The sequence below is a fragment of the Magnolia sinica genome, chromosome 18, assembly GCF_029962835.1.
Source record: "Magnolia sinica isolate HGM2019 chromosome 18, MsV1, whole genome shotgun sequence".
In the NCBI taxonomy this organism is placed as follows: Eukaryota; Viridiplantae; Streptophyta; class Magnoliopsida; order Magnoliales; family Magnoliaceae; genus Magnolia; species Magnolia sinica.
Window position 1 is genome coordinate 17,387,771 of NC_080590.1, and position 25,583 is coordinate 17,413,353.

The following is a 25,583-nucleotide window of genomic DNA, read 5'->3' on the forward strand; positions in this document are numbered from 1 at the left end:
AGATTTAATAAATGAAACTCTATACTGTTTCCCTGATAAACAATCAAGATAGATTTTGAGAGGTATAACTGTCACGTCTGGAATGAGCCGCTTCCTCGATAGTACCTGAAGCCCTTTTTCACTCATGTGGCCTAGACGCCCATGCCACATGTCAATAGCTGAATCTTCCGCTGCATTCAACCCACCTTTGCACACACTGGCACTTGCCTTGTAAAGGGTGCAACACTTCTTTCCTCTGGCTGCGATCAACGAACCCTTGATGAGTTTTCAACGCCCACCAGCAAATCGGCTTTCATAGCCATCATCATCCAACCTTTCCGTCGACATCAAGTTGAGGTGAAGGTCTGGAATGTACCTCACATCCCTAAGAACTAATGTGCAGCCCACATCGGTATTCACACAAATATCACCGACCCCTACGATCTTTGATACGCCAGAATTTTCCATCTTCATGGTCCCATAGTCACCTGACTTTTTAGCTTGTGAAGAAGTCCCTGCGTGGAGTCGTATGAAAAGAGGATCCCGAGTCAATCACCCAGTCGGTATCCTGACTCGTAGCCGTGAGACAAACATCATGATCTGCTGAAAGAATACCTATAATGTCGCTATCTGAAGCGACCGCAGTGGAATTTGATTCATCTTCCTTCTCCTTTCCTTTTTCTTTCTTGTCGTTCTTATTCTTACGACATTCATGCTTATAGTGGCTTTTCTTGCCACAATTCCAACATTTAACATCCTTCTAGTACTCGACTTGCCTCTTGATTTATCTCGGGCCTTCCCGCTCTTCCTGTCCTTTCCTCTCCTCCGTTCATGTGTCCAAGGGCCTCTTGCTGATTAGACCCCTGAGACTTCCTCCTTGTCTCCTCATTGAAGAGACAACTGGTTACCTATTCCGTATATACCTTTCCGTTTGGCGCGGAGTTACTTAGAGACACCACCAATGTCTCCTAACTGTCAGGTAATGAACTAAGCAATAGCAAAGCCTGCAATTCATCATCCAGGACCATCTTCATAGATGAGAGCTGGTTCACTATATTGCTGACCTCATTCATGTGCTCAGCCACAGAACCACTATCTTTGAACTTAAGATTCACAAGTCGTCTTATTATGAAGATTTTATTACCGGTTATCTTCCTCTCATACAGCCCTTCCAATTTCAGCCATAGGCTAGCGGCTGAGATCTCCATAGACACATGGTGAAACACAGAATCATCCAGCCATTGTTTAATAAACCCCACCGTCTTCCGGTCCAACTTCTTCTAATCATTATCAGACATATTCTTAGATTTTGCTAATATGCCTAAAATTGGAGAATATAAGTCCTTGCAATAAGGCAAGTCCTCCATCTTAACCTTCCATATAGAACCATTGAGATTAATCATCCTTGATGAGCCACCTTCCATAATTCAGAACTGATCCCACTCCGTTTAATGAACTTAGCTCTGATACCACTTTGTTAGGAGCCTTGCACAAAACCATAGGATCTAGCCTCCTAGAACAAACCAGAATTATGAGATAATAAAGCAATGAAATAAATCAAAGCACAAACCATACCACACGAGAGATTTTTACATGGAAAACCCTCAAAGAGGTAAAAACCACGGGACCTCGTTCAGATCAACAATCTAATATGAAGTAGAACGTTACAACCTTCTTCACTCACGCAAAAGTGGATAAACAGTAAGAGAATAAAAGAAAAACAGAGAGATCTAACCGATTACGAGGACGCAGAAGCGTTGAGATATCAAGTACATAATAGATTACCTCTACGAGCAGAACCTTCCTTCCATAAGCTTCCTCTCTCCCCCTCTCTCTCTCTCTCACATACACACACACACCTTTGATAGCCCTTAACCCTTTTGCAAACCCTTGTAAAGCTTTAGAAAACCCTCTTGTATATACTAGAAAACCCTAGGGACCACCTATTTATAGTTTATGAAACTCTCTTTCGTACCCCTTATGAAAGGGCCTCAAAAATCGACAATCCGCACAAAATTGCGAAACGAATCTGCATAACCTGAGCACCTCAGAGAAAATAATGAGATGGTCGCTGGACTTTGAGTCGAGCCCCACTTGATCGGTCGAGCGCCACCCACGACCGGTCGAGTGAGGCTCACGATCGGTCGAGCCTGGGAGGAAATCCCATAAGTTAGAAAATAATCTGTTAGATACACCGAAAATAAAAAATAAAATATAAATTTCATTTCACTAGGCTGAATCATGTAAAACGATATGCTATCCTTAAAGCATGATTCGCCTCCTTATCAATTGTTGATGGGTTACAGGCGGATTGTTTCCAGGATAAGACAAGCCTGTCTGGATCCGGCGTGCAGCAATCACAATGGTTCGCTTTGGAATAGTTTAATGCAGTAGATCTGTGTTGACAGAATCAGACAGCAAATATGTTCACAATATTATAAAAAGAAGATCTGGAGTATTTAATGGGAGAGATGGTGTTAACATGATTGATTTTGGACTGGAATGGTCCAGTTTATATAGGCACCAGGTAGTGGACCGTTGCTAGGTGACAATCAATTGTTTAGAATGTTTGAAAAACGTTTCTGACTATTGACCATTAATTCCAGCTGCTTCTGGTTGTCGGATCATAAGATCTGATCGTTGTATCATTATAGCCCGTCCGTTTTCGAACTGTTGTGACTTTCAAGGCAGTTAGCCTTTTTGAAAAATTGCTGAACGTTTCAGATTTATGATCCGACCATTCTTAATCGCCTATAGAGCCCTGGCTCATTTCATAGGCTTTTATCGGACCTCTCGCACCGCGATTGCACCGTCTCACAACGATTTGTGTAAGGTCACGAGGGAGCAACTAATCTGCGACATGATATGCACGTGTGAAGTATAAAGTGTGCTAACTAGCACCACTATAGCCACATTGCTCATGCCCTCGCCTACGCCTCTGCCCGAGCCCGAGCCCAAGCACGTGCGTGCGTGCATGTATTCCACAAATTTCAACACTACCTGCATGACTGATGTCATGCGTGTGGCCCATTATGCTAATACCTCATACATGCATCACCCTTTATTTGGACCTTGGTTCGAAACCAGAAACTCGACTTGATTATTCTCTAAGGGGGTGTTTGGATGGTAAGTTACCTAAGTTACTTATCTTGATTTTTATTTATTAAACTGAAGTGATTAAAGAACTTTAAGTAAAAAAATTACTTATAATTAATCATAAACCAAACTTACTTATCTCAAATAAGTTATTTATTTACCGTTGTAATTATAGAAAGTAACTTATTTGGTAGTATCCAAATGAGCCCTAAATGACTCGACTTGATATTCGATAATAAAATTAAGATATTCGAGAGATTAATAAATATCTACGGTACATGATGATATATATAAAATGGCAAAAACTAGCAACAAATTCCTCTTTATCTGTACTTTAAAAGTGGTTAACTGAGTCAACTGAATTTACAGGCCAACTTGATGAGTCTCTCAAAAACTCAGAGTCAAGCTTTAGAATCGAGTATCTCAAAAACCCAGCTTGAAATCCTGCCGAGTTGAGTTGACTCGGCCAAGTTTCAAGTCGAGTCATTGAGTTTGAGAACTATGGCTTGAGCTGGGACCCAAAAATCAGGCCACCTGGCAACTTACGTGGGCTACACCATGGGAAACAGCTAGGACTTCCAGTACCACCATTAAAATGTTCAAAATTGTGTATGCGGTCCACTGTTGATAAATTTACGGTTCAATTCATTCATTTGATGCTTCCCTTCTGAAAATCAGGATATTAAAAGACTCATGTGGGCCACACCATGTGAATTTAGTGTTTTAGGCATGATTTTTCACTATTCCTTGTGTTGTGACACAAACAAGTCTGGATTTGAACAGATTGTAAGATCTACGGTAAGAATGTGGTGATGCATCTGATGGACGGGGTGGATCTGATACACGTGTGTCCCACGTAGCCATTATTTAATGCAAGTTAGGTTAGCGCAGTCCAATTGATATCTTCACCTATAATTATTGATAAACATCAATTTCTTTCTACTTTTGATAAGAGAAATAGTACATGCTCGTACCAGTTCAGATTGGAAGGATTTTTGGGCCGTATGATTTGGCGGGGAAATTCAAAAGATTTGGATTTGTCGCCTTTCTCCGGCCTATTTAATGTCTCACACACGTGGCGCCTTGTTATTCGTTTGCAGCACGTGTCACGAGCGTGCTTTCCGAGTACTGGGCCCACTCAGATCGATACGCGAGGCGAGATCCCAGCTCACATTCATTGCGAGTCGCGATATCCGTCCTTTCGTGTCGGCATCTCCACGCTCGGTTTACAAGAAACTGGTTGTGGTTACTCGCATCTTCCCAGTATAAGGGATAATCCTAGCAAGTGTTCAGAGACGTTCATCAGGTCAATGTACGGGCCACGAGCCGAAAAGGGTGGCAGTCGGTCACCACGTGGCCGACATGTGTACGTTGAATTGAGGACAGCAGAATCGCTCAGGCCATGTCAAGAAGCAACAGGGTGTACATCATAACACAGCCAACGCACTCGGACAGGAGACACACCGTGGCATACCAAATAAACCGCCAGGATCTTAGCCGTACAAGTGTGGTCAGTATAATTTGGGAAGCGGTTTGGCTAGTGTACCTCACATCAGTTATACAGCTGCGGTATTGATGTCAGTAGGTTACCGGGGTTGGGTTTGACCACTGAGGTATGTGTCATATCCAAGCCATCTATCCATTTGGGAGCTCGTCTTAAGTACATAGATCTAACCATCAAGTGGGCCACACTGAAAAGACTAGTGGGAGATTTCACGTCTACCATTGAAACCCTTTTTAGGGTTATAGAAGTTTTGGATTAATATGAAATTTGTTTTTTCTCTTCATTTAGGTCTTGGTGACTTTATATGGACGGATCAGATGGAAAATAAATGTTACGGTGTGCCATACGAATTGTTTGACGGTGAAAATCAGTATATCCTTCTACTTTTGGTGTGGTATATATGATCTTTAGATATGATTATTTTTTATATAATGCTCTAAAATGATCTCTAAAAATAGAGAAATTGTATAAATATAATAAATATATCACTTCGAGGCATGTAACTATGATATCCGTTGAACCGTGTGTACAACTGCTCAAGGATCGTCAGTGTTCGTCTTGGCACTACACGTACTTACAGCAGCTATATAGCTGGTGTGTGGTACACTAGCGAATATGCTTCTATAAGTTGGAGGTTATTTGCCAAAGGGCTTTAGCCGTTGCTGCATTGGGACGGGGATACCCTGTGAAAGGCCAGGAAGTTCCTGCGCTGAGAACTTAGGCAGGGCCCGAGGTGATGCTTTTGAGAAATCCACTCCATTCATCTATTTTGTGAGCTCATTTCATGATTTAAGGCCAAAACTGAGCCGTATCCAATATCAGATGGGCCAAAAATGTGAGTATTGAACATCAATAGTTGAAATATTGTGTGGCCACTGAAGTTTTGAATCGGGATAATATTTGTGTTTTCATTTCATCCCAATATGAATGACGTTATAAACGTATAGATGTCATATAAACATTATTGTCGATGGCAGGAATTTTTCAATGGCAGGAATTTTCCTGCACACATTTTCCTTTAGTGCGGCCCACTTGAGTCTTGGATCCTACCCAATTTTGGTTTCAAGTCTTAAAATGATCTCACAAAACGGATGATTGGGATGGATTTCTCACAAGCATCACGGTAGGCTCCACCTAAGTTTCGAGTGCAGGAACACCCTGCGAAAGGCTTTAGCAAGAAATCCGCGTCTGCAGCATTGGTGCACGAAAAGGGGAGCGGGTTGGCTGGTGTAACACACACAACCGACCTGGCTGGTGTGTTTACGTTACTAAATTCAGTGGGTCCCATCATGAGTTATGTGTTATTTCCAAATTGTCCGACCATTTGGCCAAACTCGTAGTAAGACTTGAACTGAAAAATAAGACAGATCCAAAAAACAAGTGGACCACACTGTAAAAAGTAGTGGGAGAATTGAACGTGTACCATTGAAACTGTTTTGAGGTCACGGAAGTTTTGGATCAACATGATATTTGTTTTTACTCTTCACCTAGGTCAGTGATCTATGGCCCACTATAATATATGTGTTTCATCCATGTTGTCTATCTATTTTTTTAGATTATTTTAAGGTATGAGACAAAAAATGAGGTACATCCCAATCTCAAGTCGACTACAATATAGGAAACCGTGCTGAATGATTGTCCACCATTAAAAACCTCATGGGGGCTAGAAAAGTTTTCGATCAAGCTAATCTTTGTTTTTTGTTTTTGTTTTGCTTTTTATTTGTTTTTGTTTTTGTTTTTTTTGTTTTTATTATTTAGGTCTGTATGACCTAATAAACAGATTGGATGTTAAATAAACAGTACAGTGGGCCTTAGGAGGATTTTAATGATGGATATCCAATCACTATTGTTTTTGTGTGGTGTGGTCCACCTGACATTTATATCCCTCTCATTTTTTTAGATCAAGAAATAAAATGATATGTAAAAATGGATGAACGGCATAGATGAAACACATATATCATGGTGGGGCTCACATGGTACTGACCACCAGCCACTGGACTAGTGGTGGGGAAGCAGCCAATCCGTTTCCCTTTCACGTGCCTATACCAGCCTGGTGGTGTGTGGTACACCAGCCAATCTGCTTTCCCATATGGTAAGGGCTGGTGTAACACACCACCAACTTGGCAGGAGTGAGTACATGCTGTGGGAAGACAAGCGCTGATGCTTGTCTGCAGCACAATATCATTTTCTGATTGAAAGAATGAAAAGAAGAGCAGAAAGAATTTCTTTTGATGGTTCTGATACCATAAATACTTTATAAATATAATTGAGATTACACATTGTGCACGTCATGAGTAGCAGATAAGAAAAGTTATTTCAATTATTTTGAGAGTAGTTTTAATTTACACATGCCACGGGCTCTTTACAATTTTTATTTTTTACTAAAAAATTGTCCTAACTCTTATGCCTTTGGCCATAGATTAGATGGTACAAACCAAAGGAGTGTCTGTTTATTACAAGATAGAATCAATATTTTTGGACTTGGACGAAAGGCCAACCTGCTTTTGTGCGTGGTCCGCTTAAACCAATCCAAGTGCCAGTCTACTGATGAATGTAGGATTTGGATGGCTCTTTTTAACAAATAATTGTCAGGTTTGGTGCTGTTTTTTCTATAGGCCGTCCAAGGTGGGGGCCAAGGATGGACAGGTAGGTCCATCTGTGATCCACATGCATCATCGCAAAATTTCAAGTTAATTCAATGGCTTACCTAGTGAAAATTGGAAGTGGGGCCAACCTAGGGTCCAGTATACCTTTTGTCTTATGGGTCAGCTATCCATGGTTAGCATTGGGCCTGTTTCTTAGCCTATGTATGGGCCATAATGCAGAAAACAACTCCAAACCAAAGTTAGAATTACAGTTTTGGTTAAAAATACACAGGGAGGAGTACTGTGGAAAAATATAATGCATAATGCTGAGGAAGTAAAACCACAAAGAAAAAGAGCTAAATTAAATCTAAAAAGCCAATGAGAAAAAAATACAAGGGAAAACAGACATTGATTTAACATGATTTCACAGTATTCCTAATATATGGAGCTTCTTCTTCACTAAAAAAATATGAGGCTTATCTCTCTCCTACAATGGAATTGTATTAGAATTTTATCATGGAATAGCCGCTTAGAAGAATACTCTCTCTACCTTTTGTTTCTCTTCATATAAACCACACTACTAAGGAAAAATTATTAATGTTCTAATAGATTTAGGCTTCATATATGTACCCACGCACACCAAAGGCGGGAGAGACTGTTTTCTTATGGGAAGGCACGTGTTATGGGCATATACATGCCAACCCCCTTGAGCGGTAGGAAGTCACCGCCTCAACAAAGAGTTCATTTACGAATATGGCGGCTCTGGTTAGGAGCATGTACTGTGGCAATGGGCCAGGAGGCCTGCCTCGGCCTAGCTTAGACGCTTTATGGAGCACTTTTGCTCGGTTCGATAAGATAGGTCCACCCAGAACGAACTCAAACAACCTTAGTATAGAAGCATGCACTTCTTCGTCTACAACAGCTGGCTCTTTTGGTCCTGGCTAGCTGGTCCAGTTCTCGAACTGAAGGTTGGGCTCAGACTTGAAATCCAGGTCAGGGGTGTGGACCAGGCCAGGCATGGGCAAGTAATGAATGGCCCCACCCGGGCCACTAGCTTGGTCTAATCATCAAGTGGCCACCATCATGCACAAAAAGTAAATGGTTTAAAGACACTTGCAAATGGTTAACATTTACTGAACATTGATAGTTTAAAGGTACTGATCATTGGATAGGGTCATGCTTTAATAATCTAAGCCATTTAAATGGTGGGATCATTGTAGATGGAGGATATAAACCTTTGATTGAATTATTTCAAACCTTTGATCGTTTAAATAATTTTCTTTCTGGGCCTTTTCAGACTGATTAGGGTCATGACTAAGGGGACTAGAGCTAGGCTAGGGTTAATCCTCTGCCCATTGCCACCACTACCGTGCAACTTCCCAGTGCTACTCAAGAAGAAGAAAAGAAAGAAAATGAATTCGTTTTGCATATGCGGTAAGTCAGGATCAAGAGCATGTAATGCTGGTTGGAGCCGACATGCAGAGGAAGTCTCGTGATAGGAATCGTCCTAAAGCCTTTAGCCTCAGTTTTGCCTCAATTGTTCAAACCGAGGTTGAAACCCCCGTGGCTAAAGGCTTTAGCCTCAGTTTTAGCAACCGAGGCTAAAGTGACTTTTATAGCCTCGGTTCTTCAAGTGAGGCTAAAAGAACCTTTAGCCTAATTTTCTCGAAATGAGGCTAAATCAAAATTTTAGCCTCCATTGTTTCCAACTGAAGCTAAATCCAAATTTTAGCCTCAGTTGCCTCCAATTGAAGCTAAATCTATTTTTAAACCCGGTTTTCAACAACCGAGGCTAAAGCCTTTAGCCACGGGAGTTATAGTCTCAATTTAGGTAATTGAGGCAAAACTGAGACTAAAGATGGATTTAGCCTTTGTTGGCATCAACTGAAGCTAAATTCACTTTTAACTTCAATTCTCAACAATGAAGGCTAAATCATTTATTTTAACCCATTCATAAACCTGTGCATAGTCAGTCAGATCCACAACATTAGCTACAATATTGTAATGGGTTTTTCTTCTAAAATAAAACCCAAGAAAACCCAGAAAGAGTCTTCAATTCTCAGTCAAATAGACTTGGAATCCCAATCCATAAAACATGAAAAACATAAAGAAAAGAAAAGGGAAGAAGAAAAATAGAGATGGGTTTTTTCCCTTAGTCCAAGAGACTTGAAATCTCAACACAAACAGAGAAACCATGGAAATAAGATGGAAATCTCAACACAATCATGTTGCCTCAGATCTAATATTTTGGCAATGGATCTGTGCTCCTTGCAACACCCTTCTGAATCATATAGCCCCAGAAATCAGAATGCCTGCTTTCTCAGGCAATTCAACATCCTCAACTTTACCTTTGATCACCTGTAATATAAAGAACAAAAACCCTCACGAAAATGAGAACAATGTAGCAACCAGGTGAGTTCGGCAAAGAACTCAAAAAATTCAGGTATTAAGTTTAAACTGCAAAATAAAATCACACCGTAATCCATTCTCTCAATGATGGATTCCCAGCAATAAGCCTGCGTGCATATTCTGCCATTTCAGATGCCTCCACCGCATAAACATGTTTAGCACCAGCCTGAACAAAACAAGAGAGAGAGAGAGAGAGAGAGAGAGAGAGAGAGAGAGAGAACAGACTACCAAAAGAAAAGAAAATACAACAAAAGAGAGAATGAAAAGGAACTAAAAGAAACAATAGCTCTACAAAAACCATCCATTGTATAGTAAGACCCCCAACACGACCAGCTCAAGGAGCCCAATTCCTAAACATGATGAGAACCCGAGAGAAAACACCAGCCTCAGTTCCAAACACTTAAACCATCAGGATGTCGACTTAAGAGAAATCAGCATACCATTACAGAAACAAAGAAGAAGAACTCCAAAAAAAAATAAAATCATTACTATGGAAAAGAAAGGAGAAATTAGAGTCCAAGCCTTATCAACTCGCAGTCACCATATAGCCATGTTTTATAGAATTTAAAATGATCTATTTTACCTCACCAGCATGTCACCATTATCTGGAGCTAGATAAATTGGAGCCTTATGTTCCAAGATACAACTGCTCGCCTACCATGCTCAAACCACAGCTAAATGAACACATGGATGTATGGCCACTATCACTTAAGACTAGTGCAGAAGTAATGGAGTTCCAGGGGGCCCATAGTGATTCCATTTCCACTCAAAATTCTCTCAAAGAACGAAAAAGTACAGATATTATAACATAGTGCAATGAGGAAAAAACCATGACCTCAGTATTATGACCGTTGCATCTTTATAACATAGTGAACTTCAAGGATCACCGGATCATTGTGCAAGGTATCCCATTCTTGAGCTACGCACAGGAAGTAAATTCATGTCCTGTACCAGGTTAGAAATCTCCCTGTTTAAAAATCCAAGAAACAGTAAGGCTTACCTCAACTGCAAAATTAAAGAAAATCCAATACAGCTTATTCTCTTTGAGATCCAGTTTATGCATCTAATTTCACAATAAAAGCATTCTACCCTTCACAAAAACTCAACACCCATGAAGAAATTGCTTTAAGAAAATAATGACAATAATAATCAAAATACAAACACCATTTCAAAGTAGAAAATAAATAAATGGAGAATGTCATTTGAAAAGCCATGAATACATCAGAAATAAAAGTGGAATTGGATCTACTAATTTATCTTTCTTTCAAAATCACATCGTTAATGGATTTGCAGTCCATGCCACTCCTCAGGTGAGTTGATATCTCTAAAAACCTTCAGCCCACATAAAAATGAAAGATGGATCCTCTGTTTACTTGTTAGAATCTGTCTTGCTGGTCCCTAAATTATAACGTTTCCACTGATTCAGTATGAATTCTGTTTTGCCAATCAAATCTTGCTTTGCTGGACTTGCACAGAATTAGCATCAGGTTTTATTTTCTGACAATTAGCACAGACTTGACATGAATTTTTTGTCACAGTAGCAATCCTCTTATTATAGATTAATGAATGGAAAATGTAGGTGATGGGCAATTCAAAATGAAGTATAAATTGATACCAAAATATTTTTACTTCCAACTTCTACGTTTTTCTTTTTGGTTGTTGTTGAAGGGTTACTTCTAAGTAGTAAATGCTAAAAAAGAACAAATTGAAAAAACAGAAGAAAATCGTCTAATTTGCATAAATAGAAAAGATTGATATTACCTTCCCATGATAATTCCTAAGATTAACATCAACGCCAGCCTCAACCAATTGAGAAACAATCTAAAGGAAAAGGCCAATACAATCAGTTTAGAAAATCTACAAAGGCCCATGAATTTAATAACCAGTCAGGATCAAATGGGAAACAAAAACTAAATGAATCACCTCACAGTGGCCCTGCGCTGCAGAATAATGGAGAGGAGAATTACGAATGCCAAGAGTTGAGTACCTTGCAAGGCGAGGATTATATTCAAAGAGAGCCTTAGCTTCTTGAAGATCCCCGTCTCTCACAGCGGACACCAGGAACTCCCCCGACACGGAGCATCCAAAGGAATCATCCATCATAGTTAAAAATTCCATTATCTTTAAAACAAAGTAAAATTCCTGAGTTGACTTGGGTGAGTTATGCTTGTCAGCAAGTTTCCAAGAGTCTTAGCTCGAAATCTTCTCTAGCCGAGTTGACTTGGGTGAGTTTTGAGTCAAGCCACCAAGTTTTAGAATTATGGTATGCGCAGTGAGGCTTACTTAATGAATGGTTTAGATGTTCAACATACATAAGAAGAGGTGCTACACTATGGTTGGTAACATTTATAAAAGACTGAATTTTCATTTGCCATAATTTTAAAGCTAAGTGGCTCAACTTGAAACTCACACAACTTGATGTGACCAGGTCTACTCAGTCAAAGCTCTTTTTGTTGCATCAGCTATCCCTTGCTTGAAATACATTCCAAATTCCAATGACTCATGGTGACCTCACTTTTCTTCTATTGAGAGGGCTAAATTCACAGTCCAAATCCATCCTTGAAAGTTACACAAAAATTCAAAAATGAAAATTAATATAGAATTCAAAGAAGAAAAAAAACACTCAGGAGATTGAATGAGCAAATGGCCTGAAAAAAGAAAAAAGGGTTTGGATAACAAATAAAAGAATGAATTCCACTAAACAATATCCAAGTCATCTACCTGTTACTTTTGAGTAGATTGCAAACTAGTGAATCTAATGTTTCATATGAGACTAATGAGTCTAACGTGTCATATGAGCTTTAGGTTAAGCTTTATTCTGTTCCACTGCTTGATAGAAATGCAGAGTCCAAGAATTTTATCATATGAGCTTTATTTACAATTTTATCACAGGCATTATAAGAAAGTCCAAGAATAATGTCTTTGGGCTTCAAATTGACACTTCCATTATTCCCATTAAGCCCAATTCCATCGCTGCTATCAGCTTCCAAAGTATTGTCATGTCTGTTACTCATAATAGCTCCAGAGTTGTCACTGTTAGCAACTGAAATCTTATCATACGTTAGAATTCAATACTGTTAACTGTCGTTGGTCTTTGTCAGATGATTGATGGAAGAAAAAGATGCCATCATTAAAAGGCCATGGTGTGGATCCAAAGAGGGTAAGTTTCGCATCGGCATACCTTTGAGCATGAAGGTTTCCTTTGAGATGATTGAGCAGCGTGGTTTCACCATAACAGGGGGAGAGACACAACGTGCAAAAGAAGGTGAACCGTTTCTCATTTTCCCTTAGCTCGACGTATGGATGCCCCTGATTCCGGATACCACGAAGCGTCACCTTGGCCATCTCTTCTTTCAGACTGCAACTGCCTGCCTTTCTCAACAACAATTCACTTCCTGCCGCCATTAAAACCTTTCCAACATATGTCCTTCAACTATCATTCAAGCAATATAAATCTTGAAACCTACTTTTTGCGAGAAAAGCCTTCTGTGAACTATATAAAACTTAAAAAGGCATAGTTCCAGAAATCTGCAGCTTACAAAACTGCTTAATTCAATTTCCTAATCACCTCGGGAAATAGGAAAGACCGAAACCCAAACAGAAACCCCTTTTCACTACAGCATATCAACCCAAAGCACCAAATTCCGCCAAAGGAACCATTAGATAAACCTAATTCCACAAATTTTTCATATAAACCGCTCGATGGAGACTATATTGACGGAAATAACCCCAGAAATCGTTCAAAATTCCAACAAACCCTTCTCATCCACCACACAAAACCCAGAAACCACAATTTTTTGAAAAAAAAAAAGAAGAAAATCTCAGAAAACCCTAATTGTGCCAATCTGCCCTCAATTATGCAAATAACAAGAATACTTGAAACCCTTCAAAACCCACAGAAGCTCACAACGAACCCTAGAAACCGCCATATCATTCAAAACAAAAACACCACAGAAAACCCATATTCTATGAATCTGCCCTAAGAATACACAAATTACAACAGAAAAAACCCCGAAATCTATTACAAATCGAGAAATTAAAAACTTGAAAATCACCGAATCTACTAAAATAACCTTCAGAAAGCCTAAAATTAACAATTCCGCAGCGTACTCGTACGGAAAATCATCGAAAAGCATGGTATTCGTCTGTCTCTGGCTTTAAACATGCCTCAATTGCAGGAAAATGTAAGATCTGAGAAGAAATCTGACATTTCCATGGCCATATCCACTCGGATGTATAGATAGAGAGAGATGCTTCCGACCAAAACGAAATTGAAACGTCTCCCAAGGGCAGAAACCCTAATCTTCCTCGGCATACGGCATAAAAGAAGAAGAAAAAAAAAACCACACCCTAAAACGTGGGAAGAGCAGCATAGAGATGAGAAAAGACTCATATCTATTGCAAGAGAAGAGAAATACCTCTTGATATTGATGAAATCTCTGAGAATGGAAAAACGAAACCGTAGATCTGCCCTCTGTGTGTGTGTGTATGTGTGTGTGTGTGTGTGTGTGTGAAAATGGCGATTTGAAATAGCAGCGCCTCTCTCTCCGGAGATATTTCTATATGTATTATTTTTTCGAATGGATGGAAGAAGCGGGAGGAAGTGACAGCAAACGCGACTTGGGAACTTTCATGCTCTGCCTGACAGTGTTGGATGATACGCAGGCCACTTAGAAATTACAAATTTGACATAAATTCAGTCAAATTAAACAATCGAGCTTATGCTAACTAGATTACATCTATCATGAACTAAATATTATGCTTATTTTATTATCTGATAATTGAATTGGTGGATATTTGTTGGACGGTTCAAAATAAAAAATCCAACGGTCTAATTTTTATAAGTGTGCACACGCCACATGTGCCAGGACCCATCAAACATTTGCTGGACTTGACAGACTCTGTGTGGCCCCAACCACACTCAAGACAGTATGTTCCTTGCTGTGGAGCCCATCCACACTAGGTCTAGACCGATGAACGATCCAGATATCATACAGGTATGATATATGTATTAAGATCGTATGATTGATAACTATAATTTAGATGACAAACTTTTAGCCTCGGTTCTTATACAATTGAGGCTAAAAGTAGACTTTTGCCCTCGGTTCCTATGCAACTGAGGCTAAAAAGTAAACTTCTGGCCTCGGTTCCTATGCAATTGAGGCTAAAAAATAGACTTTTCGCCTCGATTCTTATGCAACTGAAGCTAAAAGGTAGACTTTTCGCCTCAGTTCCTACGCAATTGAGGCTAAAAGGTAGACTTTTTGCCTCGGTTCCTATGCAACCGAGGTTAAAAGGCACATTTAGCCTCCATTTTTTCAACTGAGGCTAAAAAATTGTGGCTAAAGGCTTATTTTCTCATAGTGTACATTAACTCAAATCAAACTATCTACATCGTAGAAATCAGGAACACTAGGTCACAGTCAAGTTTGAACAATCCTGGCCACAGATTCTTGGACACTTATTTGTTGAAACAGGGCCCTTGGATATTTTAAATTCTTAACCGTCCAATAAATGTCCACCAATATAATAGTTGGATAATAGAATAAGCTTAATTTTTGGTTGATGATACACCTAAAATTTCATAAATAGTTTGGACCGTTTAATTTTAATTACTTGTATTCCATGTATTATAAGTGTTTGCATATCATTTATGACCCTCTGGACGCGGATCGTGTCCTTCCCCAGCCCGTCTCCAGCTAGGAATGGGCAACAACTTTGAGTGACAACCGTGGTATATGACCTGTAAAAGGGTGGATTTTTTGCCTCAGTTTCTCATCAGCCGAGGCAAAAGGGTAGACTTTTGGCCTCAGTTTGTCACCAACCGAGGCAAAAGGGTAAACTTTTGGCCTCAGTTTGCTCACCAATCGAGGCAAAATGGCATACTTTTAGCCTCAATTGCTCACTAATCGAGGTAAAAGGGCAGACTTTTAGCCTCAGTTGCTCACTAACCGAGGCAAAAGGGCAGACTTTTGGCCTCAGTTTCTCACTAACCGAGGCAAAATGGCAGACTTTTAGCCTCAGTTCTCAACAACCGAGGCAAAAGGGTAGACTTTTGGCCTCGCTTCAACAACCGAGGTAAAAGAGAAGACTTTTGGCCTCGATTTTTCACCAACCGAGGCAAAAGGTAAGACTTTTGGTTGATTGCTCACCAACCGAGGCAAAAGGTTAGACTTTTGGTTTCAACAACCGAGGCAAAAGGACAGACTTTTGGCCTCGATTGCTCACCAACCGAGGCAAAAGGCAGACTTTTGCCTCGATTTCTCACCAACCGAGGCAAAGGGCAAACTTTTAGCCTCGTTTCTCACCAACCGAGGCAAAGGGCATACTTTTAGCCTCAGCTCAATAATTGAGGCAAAAGGGTAGAATTTTGGTCTCGATTGCTCACCAACCGAAGCAAAGGGTAGACTTTTGGCCTCAGTTGCTCACCAACCGAGGCAAAGGGTAAACTTTTAGCCTCAATTTTCAACAACCGAGGCAAAAGGGCAGACTTTTGGCCTCAGTTTCTCATCAACCGAGGTAAAAGGGCAAACTTTTGGCCTCATTTTTCAACAACCAAGGTAAAAGGGAAGACTTTTAGCCTCAGTTGCTCACTAACCGAAGCAAAAGGGCAGCCTTTTGGCCTCAGTTTCTCACCAACCGAGGCAAAATGACAAACTTTTAGCCTCGGTTTCTCATCAACCGAGGTATGCAACTTCCCAGTGCTACTCAAGAAGAAGAAAAGAAAGAAAATGAATTCGTTTTGCATATGCGGTAAGTCAGGATCAAGAGCATGTAATGCTGGTTGGAGCCGACATGCAGAGGAAGTCTCGTGATAGGAATCGTCCATGTTTGGGTGTTATTTTGAATGGCCTATGTTCCAATATTAACGTGGAAAGGATGACCTTTCACCACTGATTTTGTGGAGTTAGAATGTGAATCAAAAGGAAAATTTCTTTGAACGATCCACATTCTGCCATACATATTGATGGAAAGAATCAACCATTCAGCCGCTCTGCTTGTTATTAAGTACCGTGTGTCAATGTACCAAATGACCCAGACTGGAACCGTTCATCAGTTGGCCCAGTATTGAATTCTAGGCCCATATCAGGTCCAGGCAGGGCTTGGCCTAATGATTATTGGCTCGGTCCAATCATCAAGTGGGCCATCATTAGACAATCTAAATGGCTCGGCCCATTCACCATATTGGATCTGAATCATCTTTCAATAAGCAAAACTGCATGAGAGAACTTATGGTAGATTACGGATACTCAAAAAAAATCTTGGACCATTTAAATAATGTTTTCTTACAGGCCCAACCTGGCCCTGCATGGTGAGCAGGTCCTTTTAAACCCATTAGGATAGGACAACTGGGCCAATTTTGGCCCATTGACACTCCTAGATCTAACAAGGAAGATGCAACCATTAAAAAAATGACAAATTGGAGGCTGCGATAGGCTGTGATGAATGGATTTAATTGGATAGGTGAAATTAGTAGCGGGACGAATATGGCTGAGATTTTGGAAATATCATAATAATATCAAGATATTTTCAAAATCTCATCAGTTTTTAAAATATTAGTTTTTATGAAAATATCAAGAAATACAAAAGCATTAAGGAATTTGTTATATAAATATATATTTAAAATTTTAAATTCATTTGATAAAATGTAACGTCCTGAATTATTTTGTCCATATAAAATTTCAGATTAATTGAATTAAAAAGTTAATTTTATAATCAAGAGAAAAAAAACCACTTAGTCCGTTGGTAGACACACTCTTGGTCATAAGAGAGGTTGGTGGATTGACTTGTGCCATTGTGACTCGTGCTTGTGGGTGAGATTAGAAGATCGATTTCCATCACTGTACTCTTTTTTTTTTCTTTGTGTTTTTAATTAAAAACCCCTAGATCTAAGCCGTGAATGAGTTATATAGGGATTGGCATGGGCCGTCTAGCAGTGTCAACTCAAATCTATTCGGATCATAAGTTTCTGAGGGCTAAAATACACTAGGATCCTAAATTCTAGAATAATGGGCGAGCCACATCGATCAAAGTAAATCTCAGTCATTGTTTTGCATATTTGTTGATTCTATGGATTTTTGATGTTTCAGATCGATCTATACCATTCATATCAACTATGTGTTAGATCTGAGATGTTACCTAAAATTTTAAATAGATTTAACGGTTGGATGATCCACAATGATCAAAGGATGGTATTAATGAGAAATCATGCTAGATGATGGTTAAAGAGATCTTAGATGGTCCAGATCTAAATGATCCTTTGGATTTCTTCAAACTTGATGTTGTGGAAATCAATGGATGGTTTGGATTCAACTCATGTGCGTGGAAAATCTATAATAACTTACATCAAGAAAAACATTAAGTTTTTGTGAAAATTGAATTGTGTCACAAAGCATAGTCGACCTTTGTTGATTTGATTTGATTGATCGAAAAGGGTTGAAATATGTCCAATGACTTAAACTATGGAATTCAGAATTTTTCGATCCGATCAATCCATGGAGCATTGATCGGGCTTGATCAATCGAAGGTTTCGATCGAAGTTACACAAAATGTTCGAGTGACCAAGCTAAATTAATTCTGATATTCTTGATTCGATTGAGGGCTTTCGGTCTGGCTCGATCGATTGACAGATTTGATCGATAGACTATTGTGCTAATCTAACTGGTTTTGAATTGTGATGATTAGATTAATAAGTTATAATACACATAAATTACTTACATAATTCGTATTAATGAATGGATGAATGAGGATCACCTTGATTGGATCAAAGGTGGGCTCAATTAGAATGAATAATTGGATCAATTCATGATTTATCTGAATTATCCATTAGGGATCCTAGATTCAAACCTGTATAATTGTTCTAAGGATTAATCTCTACTAAGAACATGTGAGTGAATCCCAACATGTCTCGTCTTTGTGTGATTAAGATGAATTGATTGTTATGATTATTGTATTGTGATGCTAAGTTGATGTATTGATGTATGAATGATTATGTTGAATTGTCATTTTTATGAATTGCTTATATGGATATGAATATCATTACAATCATAAAATCCGAAGACTCGGACTTAATGCCTCGGGACTCGGACTTAATACCTCGGGTCACCGAAGGATGTGTCAAATCCGAGGCATGGTTCGCTAAACCGAGACAACGGTTGAGTCGGTTCGGACGACTTATCAGCGTTCAGGGCATGTGTCGGGCGGACCAACCGAGACAACGGTTGAGTCGGTTCGGACGACTTATCAGTTCGGGCATGTGTCGGGCGGACCACCTTACAAGACCGACCGTCGCTAGGCAGATATCATTCCGGATATCTTGGGATAAGATCTCCACGCAGCTCACGGGATCGGATGACGGCTCAAGATGGGCACGATCCTATCTCCGTGATATCGAGAAGATCCCGCGCTCAATATCAGGAGGACCCCAGCAGCTATAAAAGGAGGATCCCTGTCACCTTGAGAGGTACGAAACAAATTCCCTCTAAAAACCTTTCAATACTTTGAGACCCCGAGTCCAGGCCTGACTTTGGCATCGGAGGGTCCCCTGCTCGAGCCAGGGTCTCCTTTGTCCTCTTTCTGTGCAGGCATACAAGGGTCAAAGGAGGACGAACCAGACATTTGCATCAACAGTTTGGCGCCGTCTGTGGGAACGTGCAAAAAGTCATCTCGTATCTCTATACTGAGTCCAATGGTGATGACTAGAAGGACGGTCCCAGAAGAAGATTTGAATGAGAACGCGATTACAGGGCCACCGGGTCCAATCGCCGTTCCCCCAGCCCAGAACCTACCTAACAACCGCCGACGAGGGGCGACTGGAACAAGCAACAATCAGCGGGGTCGCGACGATGGGCGGTTGGACAAGGAGGTTCAAGAAATCCGCTCCGATATGAATATGATGAAGCAGATGCTGGAACGAATGTATCAGCAGCAAATGCAGCCACTCCCGCATCCTCAAGGGGAGACAGCGCATGTACCGACGGCGGCGGTTGATCCTCAACCTTCCGCGCCGCAGTCTTTCCGGCCGAGCCAACCCCAAGGCGGATCAGAACCATCTCCAGCGCAGTCAGCCAACGCCTCCCTCCCCCCGACTGATCTTCGGCACGAAATAGAGCGAAGAAGGCGCAATCGCCCTTCCATGGAAGGCACGGCAGAAAGCAGCGAACCGACATTCAAAATTTTAAAAAAGAAGTGCGGGAAGAGATGGCAAAAGAGATGGCGGACATAAAGCACGGCCGGAATATATACTCAACCGGGTCCGAAGCGAAAGCGTCCCCCTTTGTAGACTCGGTACTGAAGGCCCGGTTGCCCGAGAGGTTTCGATTACCTCAAATCACTCCTTTCACCGGCAAAACCGACCCGACGGAGCTATTGAGTGCTTCAGAACCTATATGGAACTCCACGATGCCTCGGATGCGGTAATGTGTCGGGCCTTTTCTCTTACATTGACCGATGTAGCTCGGCTGTGGTTCAAACAGTTGAAACCAAAGTCCATCAGTTCATTCGTTGAGCTGAGCGACGCCTTCCTCACCAACTTCATCGGCGGAAAGAAGAAGTTAAAGCCCCCTGCACATCTGAATAACGTAGTTCAGAAGCAGGGAGAGCTACTGAAAGATTACATCAAGCGTTTTAATTTCGAATCCCTTCAAGTTCGAAAACATTCGGAAGAAACGGCCCTCAATGCACTCATGCAAGGAGTTAGGGATAAGCCATTCTGGCATCTCTAGACAAGACTCCGCCCGATACTCTGGCAGAGTTTATGGCACGATCCGATAAATATGCCAACGCCGAGGAAGCGCGAATCTGCGTGAAACTAAAACCTCGGCCAAAAAGTCGGCCGGGGGGAAGGAAACGCAAAGAGGATCAAGCGCGTGACGAGCGAAGGTCAGAAAACGGATCGAAAATTTTCCACATATACTCCCCTGAATAAAACTCGGGAAGAGGTACTGAAAATAAAAAACGAAGGCTTTGTTAGGTGGCCCAGAAGCTCAGGAGTAATCCTAATCGGCGGGACAAGGATAAGTACGCCATTATCACCGCGATCATGGGCATAACACAAGTGATTGCCGTCACTTAAAAGAAGAGATCGAACGACTCATAAAAGACGGCCGACTCGGAGAACATATGGTCAAAGCTGGGGCATCCGAGGCGCGCCCGACCGAGAGTCAACCTATGGAAGAAATCCGGACGATCATCGGCGGTCCACAATGTGGGGGCGACTCAAACAACGCGCGAAGGAACCACGCACGAAAACTTAGTCAGCCTCAGTCCGAGCTCATGATTATAGATCGGCCATCAAAAGAAAGGAAAAGAGAAAGATATTGCATATCGTTCACTGAGGGAGACGCCCGAGGTATCCATCACCCCCACGATGATGCGCTGATCGTCTCCTTGGCGATCGCTAACCGAAAAGTGTTTCGGATACTCGTCGATACGGGGTCATCTGCAGACGTGTTATTTACTCAAGCTTTCGACAAAATGGGGATCGAACGATCCGCATTACGCCCGGTTCGGACCCCATTGATCGGTTTTTCCGGAGGACAAGTATTGCCCGAAGGGATTGTCTCGTTACCACTCACTGCTGGCAGCGCCCCATGTCAGACGACGATGATGGTTGACTTCCTAGTCGTCGATCAACCCTCAGTATACAACGCAATACTCGGCCGTCCTTCATTGAGTCTCCTCCAGGCCGTGGTATCCACGTACCATCTTTCAATGAAATTTCCGACCGAGTCGGGAGTCGGGATTGTCAAAGGAGACCAGCAGGATGCGAGGCGATGTTACATGATAGCCGTAAAAGGAGCCGCCGACAAAAGTCCGACCAACATATTAACGATCGAATCGTTGGATCCTCGGGGCGAGAATTATGAACGAGGACAGCCGGTCGAGGATCTTGTCTCGGTCCCCTTGGTCGAGACAGATGGATCCAAGACGGTACGAATTGGCTCGTCTCTGCAGTCCCCTTTGAAAGAAAAGCTGATAGCCCTGCTCCGTAGGTACGCCGACGTCTTTGCCTACTGGGGTGACTCACCGACTCAACATCGATCCGTCGTATCGACCGATCCGACAGAAGCGGCGACCGCTCGGCCCTGAACGATACGCTATCATCGAAGAAGAAGTCAACAAACTCCTCCAGGCTAATTTCATAGAAGAAATACACTATCCAGAGTGGGTCGCGAATGTCGTGCTTGTAAAGAAATCCAACGGGAAGTGGCGAGTCTGTATTGACTATACCGACTTAAATAAAGCCTGCCCCAAGGATAGCTTTCCGCTTCCGAGGATAGATCAGCTAGTAGACAGTACAGCCGGACATGAGCTCCTTAGTTTCATGGATGCATATTCAGGATATAATCAAATTGTAATGCATCAAACAGATAAATCAAAAACGACCTTTGTCACCGACAAAGGCCTTTATTGTTACCGAGTGATGCCATTTGGTCTGAAGAATGCCGGCGCAACTTATCAAAGGTTAGTTAACAAAATCTTTGCTCGGCTTATAGGCCGAACCATGGAAGTATACATCGACGACATGCTCGTTAAAAGCATACACGCTGATCATGTGAATAATTTGGAAGAAATGTTTCTAATCCTACGGAAGTTCCGGATGAAGCTAAATCCAAGTAAATGTGCTTTTGGAGTAGGCTCCGGTAAATTCCTCGGTTTCTTGGTCAGTCAGCGAGGAATAGAGGCAAACCCTGAGAAGATAAAGGCTCTGATTGATATGGAATCCCCCAAAACCATTAAAGACGTCCAAAGGTTGGCTGGACGAGTCGCAGCACTTAATCGGTTCCTGTCCAGAGCAACGGATAAGTGTCTCCCTTTCTTCAAACAATTGAAAGGAAGACAAGCGATGGGTTGGACGGAAGAGTGTGAAGCAGCGTTCCAGCAATTAAAATCATATCTCGGTTCTGCACCTCTCTTATCAAAACCAGAACCGGGGGAGTCGTTGCTCCTCTACCTAGCGGTATCCGAGGCAGCGGTGAGCTCGGCTTTGATACGAGAATCCGAAGGAAAGCAACTGCCGGTTTACTACATCAGCAAAGCGTTATTGCCAGCAGAAACGAGATACCCAAGCTTGGAAAAAGTGGCCTTGGCTTTAATAACTTCCTCTCGGCGACTTAGGCCGTACTTCCATGCCCACACCATCATTGTAATGACCAACCTTCCGCTTCGCCAGGTACTGCAGAAACCAGAAGCTTCCGGCCGACTCACCAAATGGGCTATCGAGCTGAGTGAGTTTGATATTCAATACCGACCAAAGGCAGCAATCAAAGGGCAAGCCGTAGCTGATTTTATCGCCGAGGGAACGTCTTCAACCGAACTTTCAGTAAATGATACTCCGAAGGACGTTGTAGTTCTTCCAACTCGAAGACCAGTGGGGCTGGGGTTGTGCTTGAAACCCCCGATCATACCTATATACAGTACGCCTTACGACTTGGGTTCCAAGCGTCGAACAATACGGCGGAATATGAAGCGTTGTTACTCGGCCTCCGACTCGCCGCTAGCATGGAGGTCACGCACCTAAGTGTTTTCAGCGACTCTCAGTTGGTTGTTAACCAAGTTACCGGTGTATACCAGACACGAAAAGACCAGCTAAGGGCATACATGCAGAAAGCAAAGGAACTTATCAACGGATTTCAATTCTGTCGTGTCACTCGGATCCCTCGTGCGGAAAACAGCAAAGCCGATTTGTTAGCAAAGCTCGCCTCAGCCGATGAAGATGAGATACCCAGGTCCGTCCCCGTCGAATACGTTGACAAGCCAAGCATAGACGAACCAATTAGCGAGGCTGTCAATACAATCGACTCGGAACCTTCCTGGATTGATCCAATCCGCCAATACCTTAACGAAGGAAAGTTGCCCGAGGATCGTGCCGAGGCTCGACGAATTAAGATTCGAGCCTCCCGTTATACCATATTCAACGGAACCCTCTACAAGAAAGGTTACTACGCCCCGTTGCTGCGGTGCCTCAAACCCAGCGAGGCAAACTATGTGTTACGGGAAATTCATGAAGGAATCTGCGGAAACCACTCTGGAGGGCGATCCCTCGCCTACAAGGTCCTACGACAGGGATACTACTGGCCCACTATCCAACACGACGCTCGCGAGCTCGTTCAAAAATGCGACAGATGCCAACGGTTCGCGGCAATTCCGAGGCAAGCGCCCGAAGCACTAACGCCGATGACCGGTCCCTGGCCTTTCGCACAGTGGGGCATCGACATCATAGGACCGCTCCCTATGGGAAAAGGTCAGACCAAGTTTGTTGTGGTGGCGGTTGACTATTTCACGAAGTGGGCCGAGGCAACCATTAGCTAAAATAACCGAGCGGAAGATCACCGAATTTGTATGGAAAAACATTATCTGCCGATGGAGTACACCGTACCATTATTACAGACAATGGAAGGCAATTTGATAATGAAGCTTTCGCGGGATGTGCGACAACCTCGGAATCGAAACGTTTATTCTTCGCCTCATCATCCTCAAACCAACGGACAAGTTGAGGCGGTTAATAAGATTATCAAGCAACATCTTCGGACCAAGCTTGGCCGAGCTAAAGGAGCGTGGGCCGAAGAGCTCCCGAAAATTCTTTGGGCCTACCGAACCACCGCTCGAACAGCCACAGGGGAGACTCCATTTTCACTAGCCTATGGCTCGGAAGCCGTCACTCCCGTTGAAATCGGATTACCTTCGGCTCGGATCACCACGTTCAATGCAGAAGCAAACGAAGAACTCCTTGCACTCGGACTTGACCTTCTGGACGAACAAAGAGAAGTGGCACGGCTGCGCACGGAGGCGCGGCAGCGACAAGTGGCTCGGTTCTACAACACCCGAGTTAGGATTAGAAGATTTCGAATGGGGGATATGGTTCTTCGAAAAGTGTTTTCTAACACCAAGGAATTTGGTTCGGGTACACTGGGACCCAACTGGGAAGGACCCTACATCGTCTCGGGCACCATTAGACCGGGAACGTATCAGCTAGAAGACCTAAACGGACAACCGTTGCCCCACCCTTGGAACGCTGAACACCTCAAAGTCTACTATCCCTAGTTCTGTCTTCAACGATTAAAGACTCTGAACTAAGAAAGGATAAAGCCAAGTCGAATAAGTAAAGATAGGCAGATCTCTTTCATTCATCAAAACATATGTAAGTACAAAGCAAGCGAATACATCAAAGCAAAAAAAAAAAAAAATATATATATATATATGTCCAAGGGCCCCGGTAAATGTCCTCATGCACCGGCCTCGCCCCCAGCGGTATCTTCAGCAGTGGCGTCCGGGTTCTCGGATCCCGAGGCTGCTCCACCCTCGATTTCTGAAAGGTCAAGGTCAGGGAAGGATTTCTTTATGTCCTTGACGCATTCCAGATATCCGCTTTGGAACAAGCGGTCCCTTTCATCCTCGAACTCCGCCGACTCGAGGAATGCTTGGACGGCTTGGTCCCTAGCCCTCTCGGCCTCCCGAGTCTTCTCGACGGCCTGCTGAATGTGCTCCGCCGCCTCAAGCTTAGCCCGAGCTAAGTCATCCGCGCACGAAGCATGGACTGCTAGAACTCGCTGATTCTCCTCTTCAGCTTTGGAGAGTCGAGCCAGTGCCTGAGCGACCTCTGCCTTCGCTTCGTCCAGGGCTCTTCTGGAGGAAGCCGCCTCTGCCCTCGCGTCTTCGGCAGCCTTCCGGGCAAGGGACGCCTCGCCTGTCAGGACGCCGACCCGGACCTCCGCCTCCTCGCGTCGACCTTCGACCTCAGACAGAAGAGCCTGCAGTCGATGAGTTGAGGATAGCTCCTTGCTGGCCTTGATTAAGCAAGGAGCGAGTTCAAAAAGCATCCAGGCAGCATGGCTGACGGTCTGCGACGACGGGGCGTTGTAGAGTTTCACGAACTCTCTTTCACACCCGTGGGCCGGGGCCCAAGTAACCATCCCCGACACCACTTGCTGCAGGAATGACGGCCCCTCCTGGTTCGTCCCCTCCCCTCGGGAGGACGCGGTCCTCGTCTCTCCCTCCCCCCTGGAGGA

At 42.7% G+C, this 25,583-nt stretch overlaps 1 long non-coding RNA gene across 6 annotated transcripts; it reads right to left on the reverse strand.

The window, feature by feature from the left end:
* Positions 1-9,288: 9,288 nt before the first annotated feature.
* LOC131232573 (uncharacterized) lies at positions 9,289-14,174 on the reverse strand. 6 transcript variants are annotated; one of them, XR_009164886.1, is made up of 4 exons: positions 11,984-14,174; positions 11,335-11,394; positions 9,641-10,540; positions 9,289-9,522 (listed from the first exon to the last, which is right to left on the reverse strand). It is a non-coding gene; the product is annotated as an uncharacterized LOC131232573 (long non-coding RNA). The 6 variants fall into 6 exon arrangements; XR_009164887.1 differs by lacking the exon at positions 11,335-11,394 and having other exon boundaries at positions 9,641-10,518; positions 11,984-14,173; XR_009164883.1 differs by lacking the exon at positions 11,335-11,394 and having other exon boundaries at positions 9,641-10,636; positions 11,984-14,173.
* Between the last annotated feature and the right edge of the window lie 11,409 nt (positions 14,175-25,583).